Source organism: Elephas maximus, chromosome 3 (genome assembly GCF_024166365.1).
Source record: "Elephas maximus indicus isolate mEleMax1 chromosome 3, mEleMax1 primary haplotype, whole genome shotgun sequence".
Lineage (NCBI taxonomy): Eukaryota > Metazoa > Chordata > Mammalia > Proboscidea > Elephantidae > Elephas > Elephas maximus.
In genome coordinates, this window is record NC_064821.1 from 167721552 (window position 1) to 167744420 (window position 22869).

General features: G+C 41.2%; 1 long non-coding RNA gene across 4 annotated transcripts in view; it reads right to left on the minus strand.

Annotated features, from left to right (window-relative positions):
* The window catches only part of LOC126073412 (uncharacterized), a 312807-nt gene that overhangs the window by 61473 nt on the left and 228465 nt on the right, over positions 1-22869 (minus strand). Inside the window, exons 6-8 of one of the 4 annotated variants that reach the window (XR_007516740.1) lie at positions 11819-11903; positions 4180-4290; positions 266-3644 (exon numbers count right to left, since the gene is read on the minus strand). The exons of 1 other annotated variant lie outside the window; for it this stretch is intronic. This is a non-coding gene — a long non-coding RNA (uncharacterized LOC126073412). Of the gene's footprint in view, positions 1-265; positions 4291-11818; positions 11904-22869 lie in introns of those variants that run through there. 2 more of the 4 variants (XR_007516737.1, XR_007516739.1) reach the window with 2 other exon arrangements.

Here is a 22869-nt window from a genome sequence, read left to right on the forward strand (position 1 = left end):
TCTTTTTAACAAATGGTGCTGGCATAACTGGATATCCATCTGCAAAAAAATGAAACAAGGCCCATACCTCACTCCACGCACAAAAAGGAGCTCAAAATGGATCAAAGACCTAAATATAAAATCTAAAACGATAAAGTTCATGGAAGAAAATATAGGGACAACATTAGGAGCCCTAATACATGGCATAAAAAAATATACGAAACATTACTAACAATGCAGAAAAGGACATTGGTAGCCTTTCTTTATGTTTATGTTAATCCACTAATTGGTCTTCAGTTACAATAATTTAACCAGTTCCTATTTAACCTAATTTACTAATAACAATCCATATTTCTTTATTTCATCCAATATAAGACCAATGTGATGTTGTTGTTGTGGTTGTTGTTAGGTGCCGTCGAGTCAGTTCCGACTCACAGCAACCCTATGCACAACAGAACGAAACACTGCCCAGTCCTGAGCCACTCTTACAATCGTTCTTATGCTAGAGCTCATTGTTGCAGCCACTGTGTCAATCCACCTCATTGAGGGTCTTCCTCTTTTCTGCTGACCCTGTACTCTGCCAAACATGATGTCCTTCTCCAGGGACTAATCTCTCCTGACTACATGCCCAAAGTATGTAAGACACAGTCTCACCATCCTTGCTTCTAAGGAGCATTCTGGTTGTACTTCTTCTAAGACAGATTTATTCGCTCTTTTGGCAGTCCATGGTATATTCGATATTCTTCACCAACACCACAATTCAAAGGTGTCAATTCTTCTTTGGTCTTCCTTACTTGTTGTCCAGCTTTCACATGCATAGGATGCGATCGAAAATACCATGGCTTGGGTCAGGCACACCTTAGTCTTCAACGTGACATCTTTGCTCTTCAACACTTTAAAGAGGTCCTTTGCAGCAGATTTACCCAATGCAATGCATCTTTTGATCTCTTGACTGCTGCTTTCATGGCTGTTGATTGTGGATCCAAGTAAAATGAAATCCTTGACAACTTCAATCTTTTCTCTGTCTATCATGATGTTGCTCATTGGTCCACTTGTGAGGATTTTTGTTTTCTTTAGGTTGAGGCACAATCTATACTGAAGGCTGTGGTCTTTGATCGTCATTAGTAAGTGCTTCAAGACCTTTTCACTTTCAGCAAGCAAGGTTGTGTCATCTGCACAACGCAGGTTGTTAATGAGTCTTCCTCCAATCCTGATGCCCCATTCTTCTTCATATAGTCCAGATTCTCGGATTATTTGCTCAGCATACAGATTGAATAGGTATGGTGAAAGAATACAACCCTGGCACACACCTTTCCTGACTTTAAACCAATCAATATCCCCTTGTTCTATCTGAACAACTGCCTCTTGATCCACGTAAAGGTTCCTCATGAGCACAATTAAGTGTTCTGGGAACTCCCATTCTTCACAATGTTATCCATAATTTGTTATGATCCACACAGTCGAATGCCTTTGCATAGTCAATAAAACACAGGTAAACATCCTTCTGGTATTCTCTGCTTTCAGCCAGGATCCATCTGACACCAGCAGTGATATCCCTGGTTCCACGTCCTCCTCTGAAACCAGCCTGAATTTCTGGCAGTTCCCTGTCAATATACTGCTGCAGCTGTTTTTGAATGATCTTCAGTAAAATTTTGCTTGTGTGTGATGTTAATGATATTGTTCTATGATTTCCACATTTGGTTGGATCACCTTTCTTGGGAATAGGCATAAATATGAATCTCTTCCAGTCGGTTGGCCAGGAAGCTGTCTTCCATATTTCTTGGCCTAGATGAGTGAGCACCTCCAGCACTGCATCTGTTTGTTGAAACATCTCAATTGATATTCCATCAATTCCTGGAGCCTTGTTTTTTGCCAGTGTCTTCAGGGCAGCTTGGACTTCTTCCTTCAGTACCATCGGTTCCTGATCATATGCCACTCTTGAATGGTTGAACATCGGCTAATTTTTTGGTATAATGACTCTGTGTATTCTTTCCATCTTGTTTTGATGCTTCCTGCATCATTTAATATTTTCCCCATAGAATCCTTCACTATTGCAACTCAAGGCTTGAATTTTTTCTTCAGTTCTTTCAGCTTGAGAAACGCTGAGTGTGTTCTTCCCTTTTGCTTTTCCATTTCCAGCTCTTTGCACATGTCATTATAATACTTTACTTTGTCTTCTCGAGACATGCAGTGTGATAGGAAAGTGCAATCAGAAATAATAGAAATTGCTTTGTGGCAATTAAGTATTTCCTACTTCTGTCAAAACTGTGAAATTGCTTTCAAGTCACATGTTTTTTGACAAAAGTTGGCATTGCCCGTTGTGTTTCTCCACCTTATTTACTAGGCTTGGCACTGAGTGAGTTTCAGCTATTAAGGAATCAAATATTCTCTTAAAGAAAAAATATGTGCCCTTGCTAAGGATGTTCAAAAAACATATCAGAGGTTTGATTCTCAGGTATGTCCAAGAGGGGTCCCAAATATGTTTAGGAATAAGTATACGGACTTTCAAACTTATCCCTTTAAGAGGGATGAGACTTTTGTGTAAGTGCAAATTCTGCTGTGTTTGTTAAACCATCAGAGACAGTTCAGTGCAGTGGTCAAACACAACTTTGGCTTGAGACCTGGTTCAACTCCTGGTTCTACCACTTGCCAGCTGTTAGACTTTGATCAAGTATGTTAACAGTTAGCATAGTGCCTAGCATTTAGTGAGAGCTCTAAAAGCAATAGCAGCTGCTATTTATTGAGCACCTCTTTATGTTAACCAGGAGCCCTGATGGCACAGTGGTTACCTGCTGGGCTGCTAACCAAAAGGTCAGCGCTTAGAACCCACAAGCCACTGCTTCCATAAAGATTTACAGCCTTGAAAACCCCATGAGGCAGTTCTACTCTGTTCTCTAGGGTTGCTGTGAGTTGGAATCAACTCAACAGCAACGGGTATTTTTAAAAATTTTATTTATGTTAGGTATCATACAAAGTGCTTTGCACGCTTTGTCTCATTTTTTCCTAACAATTCTATGAAGTAGACATTTGTTATACCCTATTCACAGATGAAAAAAGTGAGGCACACACAGAAAGATTTCTCAAGGTAAAAATGGAAGAAAGAGTGTACAACAAGTCTATCTGACTCCAGACCAGGATCCTAAAAACAATTCTAATTTCCCAGTCCCTGAATACAGATTGAAGCCTCACCGGGCCTGATGTCTTAGGCTGGGTTCTCTAGAGAAGCAAAACCAGTGAAGCATATAGATACATATTGAAAAAAAAAACACAAAAAAAAACCTGCTGCCATCAAGTCGATTCCGACTGAAGAAACCCTATAGGACAGAGTAGAACTGCCCCATAGAGTTTCCAAGGAGTGCCTGGTAGATTTGAACCGCTGACTTTTTGGTTAGCAGCCATAGCACTTAACAATAAATACATAAAATGAGAGATTTATATCAAGGAAATAGCTCACATGATTGCAGAGGTTAGAAAGTCCCAAGTCCATGGGTCAGGCTGCAGACTTCTCCTGAATCATGCAGTTGCTGGGGCTGGTGAACCCAAGAGCAGCAGGCCTCTCGCTCACAGGCTGCCAAGCCTGACGAATCCCAAGATCGACAGGTAAGACGGCAGGTAAGCTACTAGCTCAAGTCCCAAGAACCAGAGGTCAGATGAACAGGAGCCAGCTGCAGGATCCAAAGTGAGCAAAAGCCCATGAGATTTGCCAGAAATTTCACCTATATTGGATGCAAGAAACACCCCCAAGGAAACTCCCTTTCAACTGATTAGCTACTTATAACGGATCTCATCATAGAGGTGAATAAATTATATCAGATCTCATGGAAGTGATTACATCATTACATAGCTGCCAAACTACTGAGAATCATAGCCAGCCAAGTTGACATGTAACCTTAACCATCACAGCCCACCCCTTCTCAATCTGGTACCTGTGCATATCTCTAAATACAGACAATTACAAAGTCACACTTGCAGCTCACATGATACAGCTAACATGTGTACAACCAAAAATGCACTACCCCTGTTTACATGTTATATTTTATAAGGGGAGAAAACAAAAATATTCCATCCACACATACAAGGAAGAAATATTCATAACATTTACAGTCCTCATTTCTGCAACTGGTCACATGGCTGTAGCTGGTATTTGAAGCTACCTTCTTTGACCACCCATTTCATATTCCCTTTGCCCTCAGCAAGCACCTCAGCTGGTTGTGGTTCTTTGCCTGGTGTGGTGACCCAAACCTTCATTCCCAAAGGGTCTGGGCCATTAGTAGTCTTCTCAGAATTGGGTTGCTGTAACTGGATATCCACCTGCAAAAAAATGAAACAAGACCCATACCTCTCCATGCACAAAAACTAACTCAAGATGGATCAAAGACCTAAATATAAAATCTAAAACAATAAAGATCATGGAAGAAAAAATAGGGACAATGTTAGGAGCCCTAATACATGGCATAAACAGTATACAAAACATTACAAAGAATGTAGAAGAAAAACTAGATAACTGGGAGCTCCTAAAAATCAAACACCTATGCTCATCCAAAGACTTCACCAAAAGAGTAAAAAGACTACCTACAGACTGGGAAAAAGTTTTTAGCTATGAGATTTCTGACCAGTGCCTGATCTCTAAAATCTACATGATACTGCAAAAACTCAACTGCAAAAAGACAAATAACCCAATGAAAAAAATGGGGCAAAAATCTAAGATGCATCAATTGGTCTCAACCCATCTGGATCAGAGGAGAATGAAGAACTCCAAGGTCACAAGGTAATTATGAGCCCAAGAGACAGAAAGAGCCACATGAACAAGAGACTTACATCATCCTGAGACCAGAAGAACTAGATGGTGCCCGGCCACAATTGATGACTGCCCTGACAGGGAGCGCAACAGAGAAGCCCTGAGGGAGCAGGAGAACAGTGAGATGCAGACCCCAAATTCTCATAAAAAGACCAGACTTAATGGTCTCACTGAGACTAGAAGAATCCTGGCGGTCATGGTCCCCAAACCTTCTGTTGGCCCGGGCCAGGAACCATTCCAGAAGACAACTCATCAGGCATGGATTGGACTGGACAATGGGTTGGAGAGAGATGCTGATGAGGAGTGAGCTGCTCGTATCAGGTGGACACTTGAGACTATGTTGGCATCTCCTGTCTAGAGGGGAGATGGGAGGGTAGAGGGGGTTAGAAACTGGCAAAACAGTCATGAAAGGAGAGACTGGAAGGAGGGAGTGGGCTGACTCATCAGGGGGAGTGTAAGTGGGAGTATGTGGTAAGATGTGTATAAGTTTATATGTGACAGACTGACTTGACTTGTAAACTTTCACTTAAAGCACAATAAAAATTATTAAAAAAAATTTTTTTAAATGGGCAAAAGATATGAATAGACACTTCACTAAAGAAGGCATTCAGGTAGCTAACAGATATATGAGGAAATGTTCACAATCATTAGCCATTAGAGAAATGCAGATCAAAACTACAATGAGATTTCATCTCACTCCAACAAGGCTGGCATTAATCCAAAAAACACAAAATAATAAATGTTGGAGAAGCTGTGGAGAGATTGGAACACTTCTACACTGCTGGTGGGAATGTCAAATGGTACAACCACTTTGGAAATCGATTTGGCACTTCCTTAAAAAGCTAGGAATAGAACTACCATAGGATCCAGCAATCCCACCCCTTGGAATATATCCTAGAAAAATAAGAGCCTTTACATGAACAGATACATGCACACCCATGTTTACTGCAGCACTGTTTACAATAGCAGAAACATGAAAGCAATCAAGGTGCCCATCGACGGATGAATGGAAAATAAATTATGGTATATTCACACAATGGAATACTATACATCGATAAAGAACAGTGAGGAATCTGTGAAACATTTCATAACATGGAGGAACGTGAAAGGCATTATGCTGAGTGAAATTAGTCAGTTGCAAAAGGACAAATATTGTATAAGAGCACTATTATAAGAACTTGAGAAATAGTTTAAACTGAGAAGAAAACATACTTTTGTGGTCACGAGAGGGGGGAGGGAGGGAGGGTGGGAGAGGGGCATTCACTGATTAGATAGTAGATAAGAACTACTTTAGGTGAAGGGAAAGGCAGCACACAATACAGGGGAGGTCAGCACAATTGGACTAAGCCAAAAGCAAAGAAGTTTCCTGAATAAACTCAATGCTTCCAAGGCCAGCGTAGCAGGAGCAGGGGTCTGGGGACCATGGTTTCAGGCGCCATCTAAGTCAATTGGCATAATAAAATCTATTAAGAAAACATTCTGCATCCCACTTTGAAGAGTGGCATCTGGGGTCTTAAATGCTAGCAAGCAGCCATCTAAGATGCATCAATTGGTTTCAACCCACTTGGATCAAAGGAGAATGAAGAACACCAATGACACAAGGCAATTATGAGCCCAAGGGACAGAAAGGGCCTAATGAACCAGAGACTACATCATCCCAAGGCCAGAAAAACTAGATGGTGCCCGACTACAACCGATGACTGCCCTGACAGGGAACACAACAGAGAGCCCCTGAGGGAGCAGGAGAGCAGTGGGATGCAGACCCCAAATTCTCATAAGACCAGGCTTAATGGTCTGACTGAGACTAGAAGGACCCCGGTGGTCATGGCCCCCAGACTTTCTGTTGGCCCAGGACAGGAACCATTCACGAAGCCAACTCTTCAGACATGGATTGGGCTGGACAATGGGTTGGAGAGGGATGCTGGTGAGGAGTGAGCTTCTTGGATCAGGTGGACACTTGAGACTATGTTGGCATCTCCTGCCTGGAGGGGAGATGAGAGGGTGGAGGGGGTTAGAAGCTGGCGAAATGGACACGAAAAGAGAGAGTGGAGGGAGAGAGCAGGCTGTCTCATTATGGGGAGAGTAATTGGGTGTGTGTAGCAAGGTGTATATGGGTTTTTGTGTGAGAGACTGCTTGATTTGTAAACTTTCACTTAAAGCACAGTAAAAATTATACCAAAAAAAAAAGAATTGGGTTGCGGTAGTTTTCCACTGACTTTAATCACAGGGCATGGTAATACTAAGAGATGTCCTAAGGGATCTCCTGTATTCCAGACATACTTTTCTTTACCTCCATTATGTAATACCAATCTGATTTCCTCTTGGTAATCAGGATTAATCACACCAGCCAGTACAGTAATTTCCTTCTTTGTCTGTTGATCCAGAGGCATGAGGAATCCAAAGTGGCTGAGTGGCATTCTTAACTTCCAAGTCAATGGAATCAGTGTTGTATCTTCTGGGGGGAGCATTCCTCCCTTTGGAACTAAGACTTCTAGACCCACAGAGCATAAGTTTGCAGGGACAGGAAGCAAACATTTTTTGAGTGAGTCACTAAGGGTAATAGTGCATGGTGCCACTCTCATTCTACCCCTTGATTCCTGGACCCATGAATCCTGGCTATGGGAGAAACAGCACCATATATTGAGTACTGGTTTCGAACTTACACATTGCCCCAACCCAGCAAGGTATTGACAGTAGGAGGTGCCATAATTGTGTCTTCAGAAGGCATTCCATCTTTCTATAAAGCCAGTTGCTTAGGATGATGAGGAACACAGTAAGACCAGTGAATTCTATGAGCATGGGCCCATTGCTGCACTTTATTTCCTGTGAAGTGAGTCCCTTGATCAAAGGTGATGCTGTGTGGGATACAATGATGGTGGATAAGGCATTCTTAAGTCCACGAATGGTAGTTTCAGCAGAAGCATTGTGTGCAGGAAAGGCAAATCCAGAGTAAGTGTCTATTCCAGTACGAATAAAATGCTGCTCTTTCCTTGATGGAAGTAGTCCAATGTAATCAACCTGCCACCAGGTTGCTGGCTGATCACTTCGAGAAATAGTGCCATACTGCGGACTCAGTGTTAGTCTCTGCTGCTAGCAGATTGGCACTCGGCAGTCACTGTAGCCAAGTCGGCCTTGGTGAGTGGAAGTCTATGTTGCTGTGTTGCTATGTATAACCTCCAACCCTGCCACCATGGCCACTTTGCTCATGAGTCCATTGGGCAATGACGGGAGTGACTGGGGGAAGAGGATGACTGGTTTCCACAAAACACATCATCCTATCCACTTGATTGTTAAAATCCTCCTCTGCTGAGGTCACCCTTTGGTGAGCATTCACATGAGATACAAATATCTTCACTTCTTTGGCACATTCAGAGAGGTCTATCCACGTACCTAAGAGCATAAACCATTTCGAGCGGCAAAAGTCTGGGACTGCCAGGTATGTCCTTTTAAGGCTGTGTGTTGTAGATTGAATTGTGTCCCTCCAAAATGTGTGTCAACTGGCTAGGCCACGATTCCCAGTATTGTGTGGTTGTCTACCATTTTGTCATCTGATATGATTCTCTTATGTTTTATAAATCCTATCTCTATGATGTTAATGAGGCAGGATTAGAGGCAGTTATGTTAATGAGGCAGGACTCAATCTATAAGGTTAGGTTGTATCTTGAATCAATCTTTTTTGCGATATGAAAGAGAGAAGCAAGCAGAGAGGAGAGGGACCTCCTACCAACCAAGAAAGAAGAGCCATGAACAGAGCATGTCCTTTGGACCTGCCTGCACTGAGAAGCTCCTAGACCAGGGGACAATTGATGACAAGGACCTTCCCCGAGAGCTGGCAGAGATAAAGCCTTCCCCTGGACCTGGTGCCTTGAATTCGGACTTCTAGCCTCCTAGACTGTAAGAGAATAAATTTTTGTTTGTTAAAGCCATTAACTTGTGGTATTCCTGTTGTAGCAGCGCTAGATAACTAAGATACCTGATAGCTTTAGAAGTCTAAGTAGGAAGGATACTAACTACCAGCCATGTCAGAGTTTTTGGGGACCCATGAAGGACCCCCATGGCATGGTTTTACCTTGGTGATTCTCTATGGTGAGTTTCTGGTCCTCAGCTCAGTAGACTTAGAAATCTAATCTGTGAAAACATAGAGCACAAAGTCATCTCCCAGAGCAGACGCAAGCACTAAAAGGCAGGTATTCAAAACCAGAACACCAGCTTATTCAAAAAGAAAACTATGAATGGAGATGGAAAGATACATAATGGCCTACCTTATGATCCAGCAATTCCACTCCTAGGTACATATCCTAAAGTTATAAGAGCAGTGACACAAATAGACATATGCACACCCATGTTCATCATAGCATTACTCACATTAGCAAAAAGACGTAAACAACTTAAGTGCCCATTGACAAATGGATAACAAATTGTGGTACATACATACAACGGAATACTCCACAACAACAAAGAATAATGATGAGTCCATGAAACATAACATGGATGAACCTGGAGGACATTATGCTGAGTGAAATAAGTCAAACATAAACGGACAAATATTGCATGATACCACTTTTATAAAAAGTCAAGACTAGGTATACACATAGAAAGCAATGTTCTTTGATGGTTACCAAGGATGGGAGGGAGAAGAAGGGGGAATCACTTACTACGTAGTAAAAAAAAAAAAGTACGTGCTAATTCTGGTATGGGAAAGGCAATACACGACATGGGGGAAGGCAGCTCAACTTGACCAAGGTAAATGAAGACTCTGAGAGGTACCCCAAAATAAAGGACAACTACAATATAGGCTATACCATGTAGAATTTTGCAACAACAGCAAAAAATATGTGAGTGGTTACATAGGTAGATAGGTATGCTATATGGGTATGGGAAGGTATATAGGAATACATGTGCATGCATATATAGGTATACTTGTGGGCACATGTACATATTTGTATGTGCTGTATATATATTCCTATACATAATAAAGCACATAGGGGGCACAGTTATGGATCCTTCCTAGACATATCCAAGCATGTCGTGGGATTGATTTATTGGGTTTGAAGGCTCAGGGCCATAGTCTCCTGTGGGACAACTATGTCAATTAGCATAACGTAGTTCATAAAGATAATGTCCTACATCCTAGTTTGGTGAGTAGCATCTGGGGTCTTAAAGGCTTGTGAACAGCCACCTAAGATATAATTATTGGTCTCTTCCTGTATAGAGCAAAGGAGAATGAAGGAAACTAAAGACTCAAGGAAGAAATTAGTCCACAGCCTCTTCTGGCCCAAGACCAGAAAAGCTAGATGGTGCCCTGGCTACCACTACCAACTGTTCTGACCAGGGACACAGTAAAAGGTCCCAGTTAGAATGGAAGAAAAATGTAGAACAAAACTCAAATTCATAAAAAAGATTAGACTTACCGGACTGATAGAGACTAGAGGAACCCTGAGACTATTGCCCTAAAATACCCTTTTAACCTGGAACTGAAGCCATGCCCAGAGGTCATCTTTCAGCCAAATAATAGATTGGCCTATAAAGTAAACAATAACACCCATGAGGAATGTGCTCCTTTAAACTATTGGCTATAGGAAACCAAAAGGTCAACATTTACCCAAAAAAGCAAAGATGAGAACGCAAGGAGGGGCAGAGAAACTGAATGGATGGAAACAGGGCAGGCAGGGTGGAAATGGTGAGAGTCCTAACACATTGCAAGGATTGTAACCAAAATCATTGGAACGATTTGTGTATAAATAGTTGAACGGGAATCTAATTTGCTGTGGAAACTGTCACCTAAAGCACAGTAAAGTATTTTTTAAAAAAGAAAGATATATAACAGCCAAGGATCAAAAAATTGATATCCTATGAACAGCACTTGGGAAGTGAGATGGTAAGAGTAGCTTGATTGCAGAGCATGGAATCAGAAACAAGAGTTTCTGTTTTATGTTGTGAATGTTTACAGGCCAGAATAGAATCAACCCATCCAACTCCAAGGCAACAATTTACCTGCTGCAGAAATGGGACAGGCCAATGCAACCTCTCACCTAAAAACTCTTGATACAAACCACCAGATTTGACTCAGAGACCCTCCTTCCCATGCTTTCAGGGTTGATCAGCCCTCCTTCTGATTGATACATCCTTTCTTTAATTTTGGTTAATTCATTTTCTCGTGTTACAGCATAATCTTGCTGGCCAGAGAGCCATTCATCCTCTTTTCTAAGACTTTGAATAACTATATTTTAACCCACTATGAACTGATCTTAATGTTTAAATTTGTAAGGATAAGCCTACTTCAAGGTTCTTGATGGGGAGCTCTCTCACTAAGCCCCTAAAATACTGACAACAGCAATAAGAGACAGGATTCCTGCTATGGATTGAATCGTGCCCCTCAAAAAGATTATGTTGAAGCCCTAACTCCTGCACTTATGAATGTGACCTTGTTTAGAGATAGGGTTTTTCTTTTGTCAGCAGTTAAATTTAAGCGGTCATACTGGAACAAGGTGAATGCTAATCCTAATCCCTTTTGGTGTTTTTATAAAAGAGAAGAATAGACATGGAAACAGTCACACGCACACAAGGGGGACGTCACCATGTGAAGATAAATCTCCAAACAAAGGAAGGCCAAGAGATGTCTAAAGCTCCCAGAGGCAAAGTAGGATCCTCCCCTAGAGTGAACGGGGAGAGTTTGGCCCTGTCTACACCCTGAATTCAGACTTCTATCTTCTAGAACTGTAAGAAAATAAACTTCTGCTCATTAAAGCCACTAGCCTTGCAGTGTATTGTTTTGACAGCATAGGAAACTAAGACAACCCCTCTGATAGAAACTGCCTTCTCCTTTCTAAAGGTTTTGCTGGTTGACTCTCCAGAGACAGTTGCCATCAAATTTGCATCTAGCTACTGGAAACTAAAAAATAACAAACACTGTTTCTGTAGCTACCAAAGAGACAGCCTGCTTGGAGGAAGATATATGTGGCACTGCAGACACCTGGCTGTGCTAGAACTGGAGAAGTCACTGCACATGGTATAAAGCATTTTTTTTTTTTTTTTTTTTACCTTTGCCGTAGATCCAGACAGCTACAACAACGGCAGCGGTTGGTTCCTACTCTCCAGCAGAGCTTCCATTTCGCCTGGGAGTCTTCTGCCAATAACAACATGGAATGGTTGGAATTACTGAAAGAGCAGGTTGGAAGCCCCCAGAAGCTTTAGGCCTATGATAACTACAGAGCTTAAAGGCAAGGAAAGGATGCCCTGCTACCTGCATGTGCTTCATGAAGGCCTTGTACCACAGATTACAGGGAAAGAAGAGCATGGATAAATTCCTCTGCAGGTGAGGGGCTTGCACAGATTCAGGATACAGAAAAAAAAGGAGAAGAATCCTGAGGAGTAAAATTTTTCCAGCATTACTGGGCTGCCGCTTTGGGAAGGCACAATGAGAGCTGTGGTCCCGCCGTTCCAGGCTTACTCTACCTAGCTCTTTTCTGCAGGATGGAAACGTAGACCCAAAGCCCCTGGTGCATGACACAGAACACTGGATAGACTTGATTATACCAACAGCCCCTCCCTGGAGAGACCTAGATGACACTGGGAGAGAGGGATAGGGCTGATCAGAGAAGTTAAGCTACAGTTATCAAGTCTCTTCATAGAAGGCCAACCAGGGGTCTAGACTGCCAAGTCCACTCATTCAAGATCTTGTGATTTCTTATCATATCCCACCTCCCCCCAGTATTCACATCTTAATGTGAAGCTCCCACCAATGTTCAGGGGTCAACCGAGTTGTAAGTCTTGGCCCTTTACTTTATGACTCTGGATTCTTGCAAAAGGTTTGTTTTTCTGAACATTCCCCACTTGACACTCCCGTCTTTTCTTAATTGGCCCTACTTACTGAGGTACAGTCCAGATCTTTCTCCTGTGTCTTTGGCTTGGCTCAAGCCTCTGAGGCTCTGACCTCTCCACTGCTGAAGCTAAAAGCATGGAGATGGCCAAAATAGGCAGTAAGGAAGAGTACAGGCATTCCTATTGCATCTGCTCAGTCTCAGCAATCCTTGTGTTAGGGAATCTCTCAAGGTTACAGGCTAGGGCCAGAAAGAGAGTCTCCCCTCTTCACTCCTTATGTGAGAAGATGAAACGTGGAGCAAGGTCTCTAAGAGGCTATCTGCTGAGTGCTGAAAGTCAGAGATACTGTTGTTGAATGTGGGTGTTCTCCAGTCACTTTGTTCTGGGTGCAATTCTTCAGAGCTGTTCCCTAGGTCTGTCGGAGTTAGAGTCTGGGTGACTATGATCCCAACATGGCTCCTTGTCCTTTTTTCTTGTCATTGGCTCTCAGGGGAGTCATCTTTCCTGGCTGCCACAGGTAACTGCTATTATTACTGTTGTTGTTAATATTTAGACAGTTGGCACACAGAGTAGAAAGACTTCCACAAAACCAGGCAACAATAAGGATAGGCTACAGCAGTGGGTTTTTTTTTTTTTTTTTTTTTTTACTACTTTAGCAAGGTTTTGATTGATTCAAAAACACTTGTTGAGCACTGGCCTGTGCAATGCACTACTTAATGATGTGAAGGGGAAAAAAGATGAATAAGAAAACAGGTTCTTCTCTTAAGGAGGTTACATTCCAATGGAGACACAGGGTGCACATACAAATCACTGCAATACAAGGTGGGAACAGAAGGAGGGCAGGCCACAGTTACGCTCCACACCTGAAAAAGATGAAGAACATTTTCACCTAACAGGCCACCAGGCAGATAGATACCTGTTGATCTCCTGGGGTTTTCTGATTCTGTTTCCACCTGAGGAGCCAACACCAAGGGGAAATATAGGCAATAGAAACACTTTAAACATCACAAAGTAAAAACTCAGTAATGCCCTATGCACATACAACAAAAGCTCAGTGTGCTATCACTTTCTTTAAATGGATCTGTTTTAAATGAATGAAACAGGTTAAGCATCAATCACTTCGCTTTAATAGCAAGAGAAACACAAGTTATGCTTCTCTTCCCTGTTATACCTCAGGGCAAAAGCAAGCAGGGTTCAGTACCAGGAATAAAGCTGACTCATACTCTTAGGCTTTCTCTCCTTTTAGAACACATTGACTGAAGACTTGGAGTGGGATGACATTCATTCTCATAGGAAACAGATGAAATTGCCAAGGAAGAAAGGGTAAGGGGAGGACAGGGAAAATGAGGTAAAGGAATAGGAGGCAGTAGCTTTGACAAAGTCTCTTCATCTCAGAAGAAAGTGAAGATTATTCCAGGAAGATTGTATTCCAGGCAGAGGGACGAGCATGATTAGAAATCATACATGTTCTGACCCAGTATCCTAGGGGACAACATGGATAGTGTCTTTGTGGCCTGGTCCCAGGTCTAGAAAACTAAAAAACAAAATCAACAACAGCATAGGCTCTAGTATATGGATTAAACAATAAAGAGAAAAGGTGGACAGGAGGAAGGCAGGAATCTCAGTGAGTGCCATTGGGTGACCTCAGGTCAAGAGGTGAGAGACCTTAAAACCAGGAGGTGGCCCAAGGAACACAAAAGATTTGTATGGGACAGGAATATTATATTTTTCATACCTACATTTCAAAATGGTGACAAGAAGGAAAACAGGATGTGGGGCACTCCTACACTGAGCTCATGGCCTTCTAGGTAGAAGAAGTAGAAGTGATGTCTCCCTCCAGTGAATTCTTACAGTCATTTTATTCTCTATCATTGCCTTTGCTATCTCTTCTATTATCCATGCTGTTACTTAAGTCTTTACCTGCTATTTAAAATATCATATATTTGTTTTAATAAAAATTATAAACTATTCGAGGGCAGCAATTGTGTCCTCATACCCTTGATTGGCATTAAGAAACATCTCTTAATTTGAAGTTGTGGGAGAACTGGATTTCAGGGCCAACAGCTGCAAGGGCTGGCAATCCATAGGTCTGGCCAAGAATTTCCATGAGCCAAAGCAACATTTGGCAATTACAAGGGCATTCCAGTGAAGTGAAGAGATTTTGCAATAGTTCTGCAAATAACATAGATTTTTCTGGAGTAGATAGGTTCTCAGAAAAACATACGCTGAATGGCAACAAATAATCTGGGTTCTCACTTTTATAGAGGTCTTGCAAGAAAGAATCTCTGTCAGTGCAGTCAGACTGAAATACGAAGAAGCAACATTAATAAATTTTCTAAGCACTGCCTAGCATTATTCTAGGAATTGTATATGCAGAATATTTGAAAAGTAAGATGTCATTCCTGCCCTCAATTTTAAACTCTTAATGAGGAATCAATGTGTATATACAAAAACTAATCAGAGAACAATATGGGTGTTCTGTTGAATTACAAGTTAAACATCACAATATTACCATTGGGAAAAGCGTCTTAAAGAAGGAGGCATTAAGATGGGTCTTGGGTGTCCCCATATTTTTGTGGGTCTTTTCTCCTTTGAAGTTTCACAAAGTTCCCTAACCTGTGGACATTTGAAACACAATAAAGTTTATTGCTTTGATCCCATTCTCTCCCTCTATCCCCGACCTGGCCTGTGGGTATTTCAAGATAGCATTTCACATGCCTAGTGTAATAACATGTTTAGCTCTTAACCTCATATCCCTCTAGCCTCTGATCTTAGATCTATAACCCTAACTGTGGATTAAGATTCACTCCAATTCTAGGATTGATCCTATTCCTGCTAAGAAAACATTAGGAGACTTGTTGCTGTTAGGTGCCGTCGAGTCGGTTCTGACTCATAGTGACCCTATGCACAACAGAACAAAACACTGCCCGCCTGAGCCATGCTTAGAATCGTTCTCATGCTAGAGCTCATTGTTGCAGCCACTGTGTCAATCCATCTCATTGAGGGTCTTCCTCTTTTCCACTGACCCTGTACTCTGCCAAACATGATGGCCTTCTCCAGGGGCTGATCCCTCCTGACAACATGTCCAAAGTATGTAAGATGCAGTCTCGCCATCCTTGCTTCTAAGGAGCATTCTGGTTGTACTTCTTCTAAGACAGATTTGTTCGCTCTTTTGGCAGTCCATGGTATATTCAATATTCTTCGCCTACACCGCAATCCAAAGGCACCAATTCTTCTTCGCCAATTCTTCTTCGGTCCTCCTTATTCATTGCCCAGCTTTCACATGCATATGATGCAATTGAAAATACCATGGCTTGGGTCAGGCGCACCTTAGTCTTCAAGGTGATATCTTTGCTCTTCAACACTTTAAAGAGGTCCTTAGCAGCGGATTTACCCAGCGCAACTCGTCTTTTGATTTCTTGACTGCTGCTTCCATGGCTGTTGATTGTGGATTCAAGTAAAATGAAATCCTTGACAACTTCAATCTTTTCTCTGTTTATCATGATGTTGCTCATTGGTCCAGTTGTGAGGATTTTTGTTTTCTTTATGTTGAGGTGTAATCCATACTGAAGGTCATCATTTTAAAGAGTTAATTTCAAGAATTAGGCTTTGGGGGATTCCTGCCTTATACCTCCATTCCCCAATATGGAATTTCCTGCTGGTAGCTTCTCCCATGAATAGAGTTACAGCTCCTGAAACGTCTCCTTGTTGCTGAGCCTCTGTTTTCTATTGGCAGACTTTTGAGATGCCAATTTTCTGTACACCCAATTCTGTATAGATTGTCTAATGCTTGTTTAGATCAACATCCTGAATCTTGGATTAATATTGGACATTTTACCACAAGTAAAAACATTCTGCCATAGATGATCTGTGAACTCCCGGGTAGCTGAGTTTCTCTGCCTTTATTACTATATATCTTATTTGTAAGAGGAAACCCTGGTGGCATAGTGGTTAAGAGCTCTGACTGCTAACCAAAAGGTCAGTGGTTCAAATCCACCAGGCGCTCTTTGGATAACCCTATGGGGCAGTTCTACTCTGTCCTTTAGGGTTACTCTGAGTCGGAATTGACTCGACGGCAGCGGGTTTGGTTTTATTTGTAAAATACCAATACTGCATTTTATTTATTCCAACACACACACATTTTCGCGTTTTAACATCTCTGAAATTGAGACATATCTTACAGTTGATGTTTTACAGTCACTTTCAGCTATTCAGCAGTTGTGACATAGTTGTCATTGTCTGCTCATGTGCAAACTTAGTTGTTATTCTGGTGGCAAAATTGGACAACTGAAACCCCTGCACATTTCAGTCAACAAATCATTTAAGTACCATATGAGCAAGGAATATGAATCCTAGTCATTGCCTGAAAATTTCCCATGAATACCTTCTGGTAAGATCAAGAAAGCACGAGCATAAAAACTTGCAAAATGGACATCAGAGGCTTGGAAGAAAATCTCAGAAAAAAATAGAGAAGCCCTGTTTAAGGAATGCTGTGTTACCAGTGTTTGATGGCACAGAAGATGACTCTGTGCTGAAAAAATGCAGGCATCAATGACTCAGAGTCAAAAAGTGATTCAGAAGACTGATTCTGAATGTGGGAGCATTTGAGACTACCGTAGCGAAATTACTTCCTTTATATTTTCCTTTTATCAATGTTCAAGAGTGATTGGCATATGATAAACATCAATGTTTAAATGAATCTGAATGAGACTTTCAACAAGCACAAATTAAACATCTGTGCAATTGTGCCATAGATTGTCTTGCAGGATTCTTTCTTTGTGGTGTATAAAATGACGGCATGACTTACAAATGCTGGTATCTTAGGTTCAGTGAGATACGGTCATATTATATTTCTATAAATGCTTTACAATTTATGTATTTAACTCATTTTGATCATCACAATAACCTTGTAAGATTAGAAGCAAAATATCACCTCCAATTTTACCTGTGGAAAAAAGGCAGATTAAATAATTTATGCAAACATTCATAGAATCAGGATGCGGACTCTTATCCTAATTCAGTCCCCAAGAATAAGCCTAAAATCCTTTTCCCCCCTCTAAAATTTGTATCTATTTTAGAGCTATATCAATTCAAGATTTGTATCAATTTCAGAGCTACTGTGGGGGAGGGGGGAAGGACCAGGACTGGTGGCAGTGAATATAGTAGTTCAGGATGAATATTGAACACGCCTCCTTTTTGGCAAGGAAAGTGAATTGTCAGAGCTTTAGCAAACCTTAAATCTTTTTTTAGTGTTGCTCCATTTTACACCTTCACTCAGTAACTAAGATGACTTAGAATCTACCACCTTGTAGCTATAACATGTGAAAAATTTAACTATTGAGGTTGCTGTGACAGGGGAGGAGAAGGTCATGGGAGGCATATCAGCTTAGAACTTCCTCAGCCTAAAAGTGATACATGTCACTTCCTTCACAGGCCATTAGCCAGAAGTAATCACATGACCTCAACCTAACTGCAAGAGAAGCTGAGAAAAGCAGGAGAGCAATGGAATATTTGCTGAGCACGTCTATGCCGCAGGACTCCTATAATTATTTCCTTGAGGACAAGAGTCTATTGGCTTTATTAATATTGATGAGCATCTAGAAAAGTGCCCAGCATATAGTGCTCACTAAATAATTGTTGAATAAATGAATCAGTGAATTAATAAACGGCATCTAAAGCTGGTTTTCCTTGTTTCAACTCAGAACCTACTCTGAGAAGTTCTAGATAGATACTCAAAATCAGTTTAATATTTCAGAAACAATTAGAGTTAACAAGAAGGTATTTTGGTAAGAATTTATTTGAAGTTGGCAAGCTCATTCTCAAATGTAGTTATAGATTACGTAAAATCTTTTCTATGGGAGATTAATGACTTTTAAATTGACTAAAATATGAGGAAATACAACACTCAGCTCTAAAAGCCAGGCTGGATCTTTTTTGTTTCATTTAAAAATGAACGCAGACTGCAGTTTTCCCAGAAACGATAGCTTTGGGAGTTGGGAACAGTTTGTCTCCATAAGAAGAATTTAGAGTGTGGTGATAGAAAGACACAAGCAGTAGTGAGGCGTGGGGAACTATTCAATAAGCAGCAGCCCTTTTGGCTTAATTCAATACCTCTCCTTAAAGTTACCTGAATGTTTAGAAAGGCACAAAGAATTCAATATCAGGTTACCCCACAAAAGAATCTCAAAGTGATTATAAGATGTAATTCACCGTTCATTCAACAAAAATACTTATTAACCACAAAATAGTTGCAACACATAATGCTTGGAGTGGGGGGATTCAGAGTGTAAAAGACATGTGATTCCTACCCTAATGGAATTTATAGCCTAATAGGGAAGATAAACATCGAACAATATTTTTAATAAAGGTGATGAAAGTTCCAAAAAGAAAAGTAGCAGGTGCTATGGAACAATGAGCTGGGGGACTATTCCTGGTTTTGAGCAGTAAGAAGTAGGGTCAGGTAAGATCTCTTAAAGAAGTGAATATTTCAACTTAAATCCAAAGGATAAGGGGGCCTTGGCAATGGCAAAGCGAGGGGAAGAGAATTCTGGATGGCAGGAATAGCTTATCCTGATGACCCCACTGTGAAGTCACACAGGATGACACACTCAAATGTATAGCTGGAGAAACTGTGGAAGACAAAGGCAACTTGTTCAGGAGTCAATGTTTAACAAGAGCTTAATTAGGACCAAAGGCCAGATTTCCTTCCCTTTCAAGGCAGGGCACACAATTCCTTAAGGTAGACTCTCCTGTCCCAAACACTAGCTGAGCCAGTCACCCCTATAGCCCATCAGGCACATCAACCAGCCACAGAACAATACTGATGTAAAAGATATCAATTTACAGCCTGTTTCACAGCACGCAGGATGAGAACTAAAGCGCCCTAAATGGCTTTCTTGCAGGAAGAGGGTAGGGTGTGGTGGCAGGGGGGGAAGTTCATCGGGGAGAGCCAAGCGCTAAAAGCAGCTGCAGCTGCGTATGACACTTTCGTCAGCAGTCCTCCCTCCCTCGTTGTGTATGAGACACACGTCAGATGTTCCGGTTTATGATTTCATCTTCAGAGTACAGACACTTTGAGATCCAGGCTCATGTGTCTCTGCCAGTGGCTTGGTTCCTGCTCATTAACTGGGCTTTTAAAGCCCATCTGAGAGTTATAACTAACCAAACCCTGAGAATATTGTGGATTGGTTGAGTCTCGATCCCTACATGCCTAATCTCTGTACTTGCTAGAAAGTGGCAAAGCACAGGCTACCAAAATTTTTCTGCACAGATGCCAGAGCTATATCAGGGCACAAGGTCACTCACATACAGCTATTGTCTTTCCCCGTTTATATCAGCTCAGAGGACGATCTAAATCTATTCTCTTTCCTTTGGAAGACACAGTAGAGGCTAACTCTTGAAGGTTCCGGGTAAACCACACTCATTATCCGTTAGGTAGAACAGACCTACCTGTTGAACTCACTGCTGTCGAGTCAATTCTGACTCATAGTGACCCTGCAGGACAGAGAATTGCCCCATAAGGTTTCCAGGGAGTGGCTAGTGAATCTGAACTGCCAACCTTCTGGTTAGCAGCCAAGCTCTTAACCACTATGCCACCAGAGCTCCAGAATAGACCTAGGGAGGGCCAAGTCTTTGCCTTTTCGTACTGTGTTTATTTCCCTAGGTAAGTTAAGGTAGAAAAATTCACTATTTACAGGACAGAGGAAAACCCTTATAGGCTTTTGCTTCTTTGATTCAAGAGCATGGATCCTGTATAAATTTTTGCATGAGAAACTAACTTGAACTGTAAACTTTCACTTTAAGCACAAAAAAAAAAGAGCACAGATCCTGATTTGACCTAGATGTCAGCAAAAAAAAAAAAAAAAAAAAAAATTTACTTATCAGTTAAAAATCTCCAAACCTTTAAAGATCCTGATATTCTGATCAAGTAAAGATACAGTTTTAGAGGTTTCTGTTAAGTATTGGTTTTGAAATCTATTACTTGCTTTCAGAAATGCTGGGTCATACAATCTCATAGATGAATTCCCCAAATTATCTCACAAAACAGTGAAAACTACTGGAAAACAATGACCAAGTATTTTTGTTTTAAAGAACAAAATGACAATAATGGTAACAATAATTTGTTCTAATCCAAATGATAGTGGTCTCTACTCACCAAGGCTGTTTGCTTCACCATTGGGTAGTGTCATGGATTGAACTGTGTCCCCCCAAAATATGTGTCAACTTGGTTAGGGGCCATGATTTCCAGTATTGTGTGGTTGTCCTCCAATTTATGATTGTAATTTTATGTTAAAGAGGGTTAGAGTGGGATTGTAACACCCTTGCTAAGGTCACATCCCTGATGCAACGTAAATAGAGTTTTCCTGGAGTGTGGCCTGCACCACGTTTTGTCTTACAAGAGAATAAAGGAAAGTGAAACAAGCAGAGAGTGGGGACCTCATACCACGAAGAAAGCAGTGCCGGGAGCAGAGCGTGTCCTTTAGACCTGGGATTCCTGCGCTGAGAAGCTCCTAGTCCAAGGGAAGACTGATGGCAAGAACCTTCCTCCAGAGCTGACAGAGAAAGTTTTCCCCTGGAGATGACACCCTGAACTTGGACTTGTAGCCTACACTGTAAGGGCATAAATTTCTCTTTGTTAAAACCATCCACTTGTGGTATTTCTGTTACAGCTGCACTAGATGACTAAGACAGGTGGCCACATTTAAATGAGTTTTGTGTCAGGAATCTTTTCATAACCAGATATTATGTCCTATTTTGGATGATTTGAATGACAGGTTGGCATTGGAAGAAGCATACTAGAATTAATAGTGAGGTTATACAAGAGCTTCTTAACCCACATTATTTCTCTGCCCCCAGAAGTATATGCCTGGGCTAATAATAATTTAGGGCAAAGTAAACCCTGGTAAGATTCATTTATTTGGTCTACAAATATTAACAGAAAACCTACTGAATTCATTGCACTGATTAATGAGACATGATTCCTGTCTTACAAAATATAATTTAGCAGAAACTTGGTTTTCAAAAATACACTAGACTATGAGCTCCAAAGTTTGGGTTTGGGTGTGTTTTGATCGCCACTTTATACCCAGGGAAAGCACAGTCTCTGTCTCATAACAGGGGCTCAATAAATATTGGCTGAATGTCTGAATGTATAAGCTAATGTGTATATGATGTTACCTAATACAAGTGTATATTACATTCTTTGACAACCACATTTTGTAAATCAACATCGGCCATCAGTAACTTAGCCTCTAATAAAAAAAAAAAAAACACCGCCTGCAAAACCAAAAACCAAACCCACTGCCGTTGAGTCGATTCTGACTCATGCAACCCTATAGGACAGAGTAGAACTGCCTCATAGAGTTTCCAAGGAGCACCTGGTGGATTCGAACTGCTAACCTTTATGGTTAGCAGCTGCAGCACTTAACCACCATGGCACCAGGGTTTCCAATATGGCCTGCAGGAACAGTTCATTTCAATTTTTACTTCTTGAAATCAGCATGTGGCTTTGAGAGAGGTTAATAGCACTGACTGGGGGGGGGGGGGAGGAAAATGTATGGAAAATGAAGGGTATTTAAATCACCATCATGAAATTGTATTTAGAGGTTTTATTTCAAATGAGCTATTCCGAAGGTTAACTACAGAGTGGTATATATATATGAATACATAGGTATGTGTATACATAATGTGTATATATACATGTGTATAAAAAAACCAAACCAAACCCACTGCCCTTGAATCGATTCTGACTCATAGCGACTCTACAGGACAGAGTAGAAAGGCCCCGTAGAGTTTCTAAGGAGCGCCTGGAGGATTCAAAGAGCAAACCTCTTGGTTAACAGCCGTAGCACTTAACCACTACGCCGCCAGGGTTTCCGTATATGTGTATATATGTATATATATATATACACATACACTATTTTCAACATGTGTATATACGTATACGGAAACCCTGGCGGCGTAGTGGTTAAGAGCTACGGCTGCTAACCAAAAGGTCAGCAGTTGGAATCCACTAGGCGCTCCTCGGAAACCGTATGGGGCAGTTCTACTCTGTCCTATAGGGTCGCTATGAATCGGAATCGACTGGAGGGCAGCGGGTTTGGTTTTGGTTTTATATATATGTCGAAAAAAGCAATTTAAAAATAGGAAGAAAAGTCATGCTATAATGCTATTTAAAACTTTTCTCTCCTAAAATTTTTTCTTCTGAAGTTTTTTTTTTTAAAAAGTTAAAAATATTGCCAGCTAGTGATAGCGCATTCTATGCAAGTAGA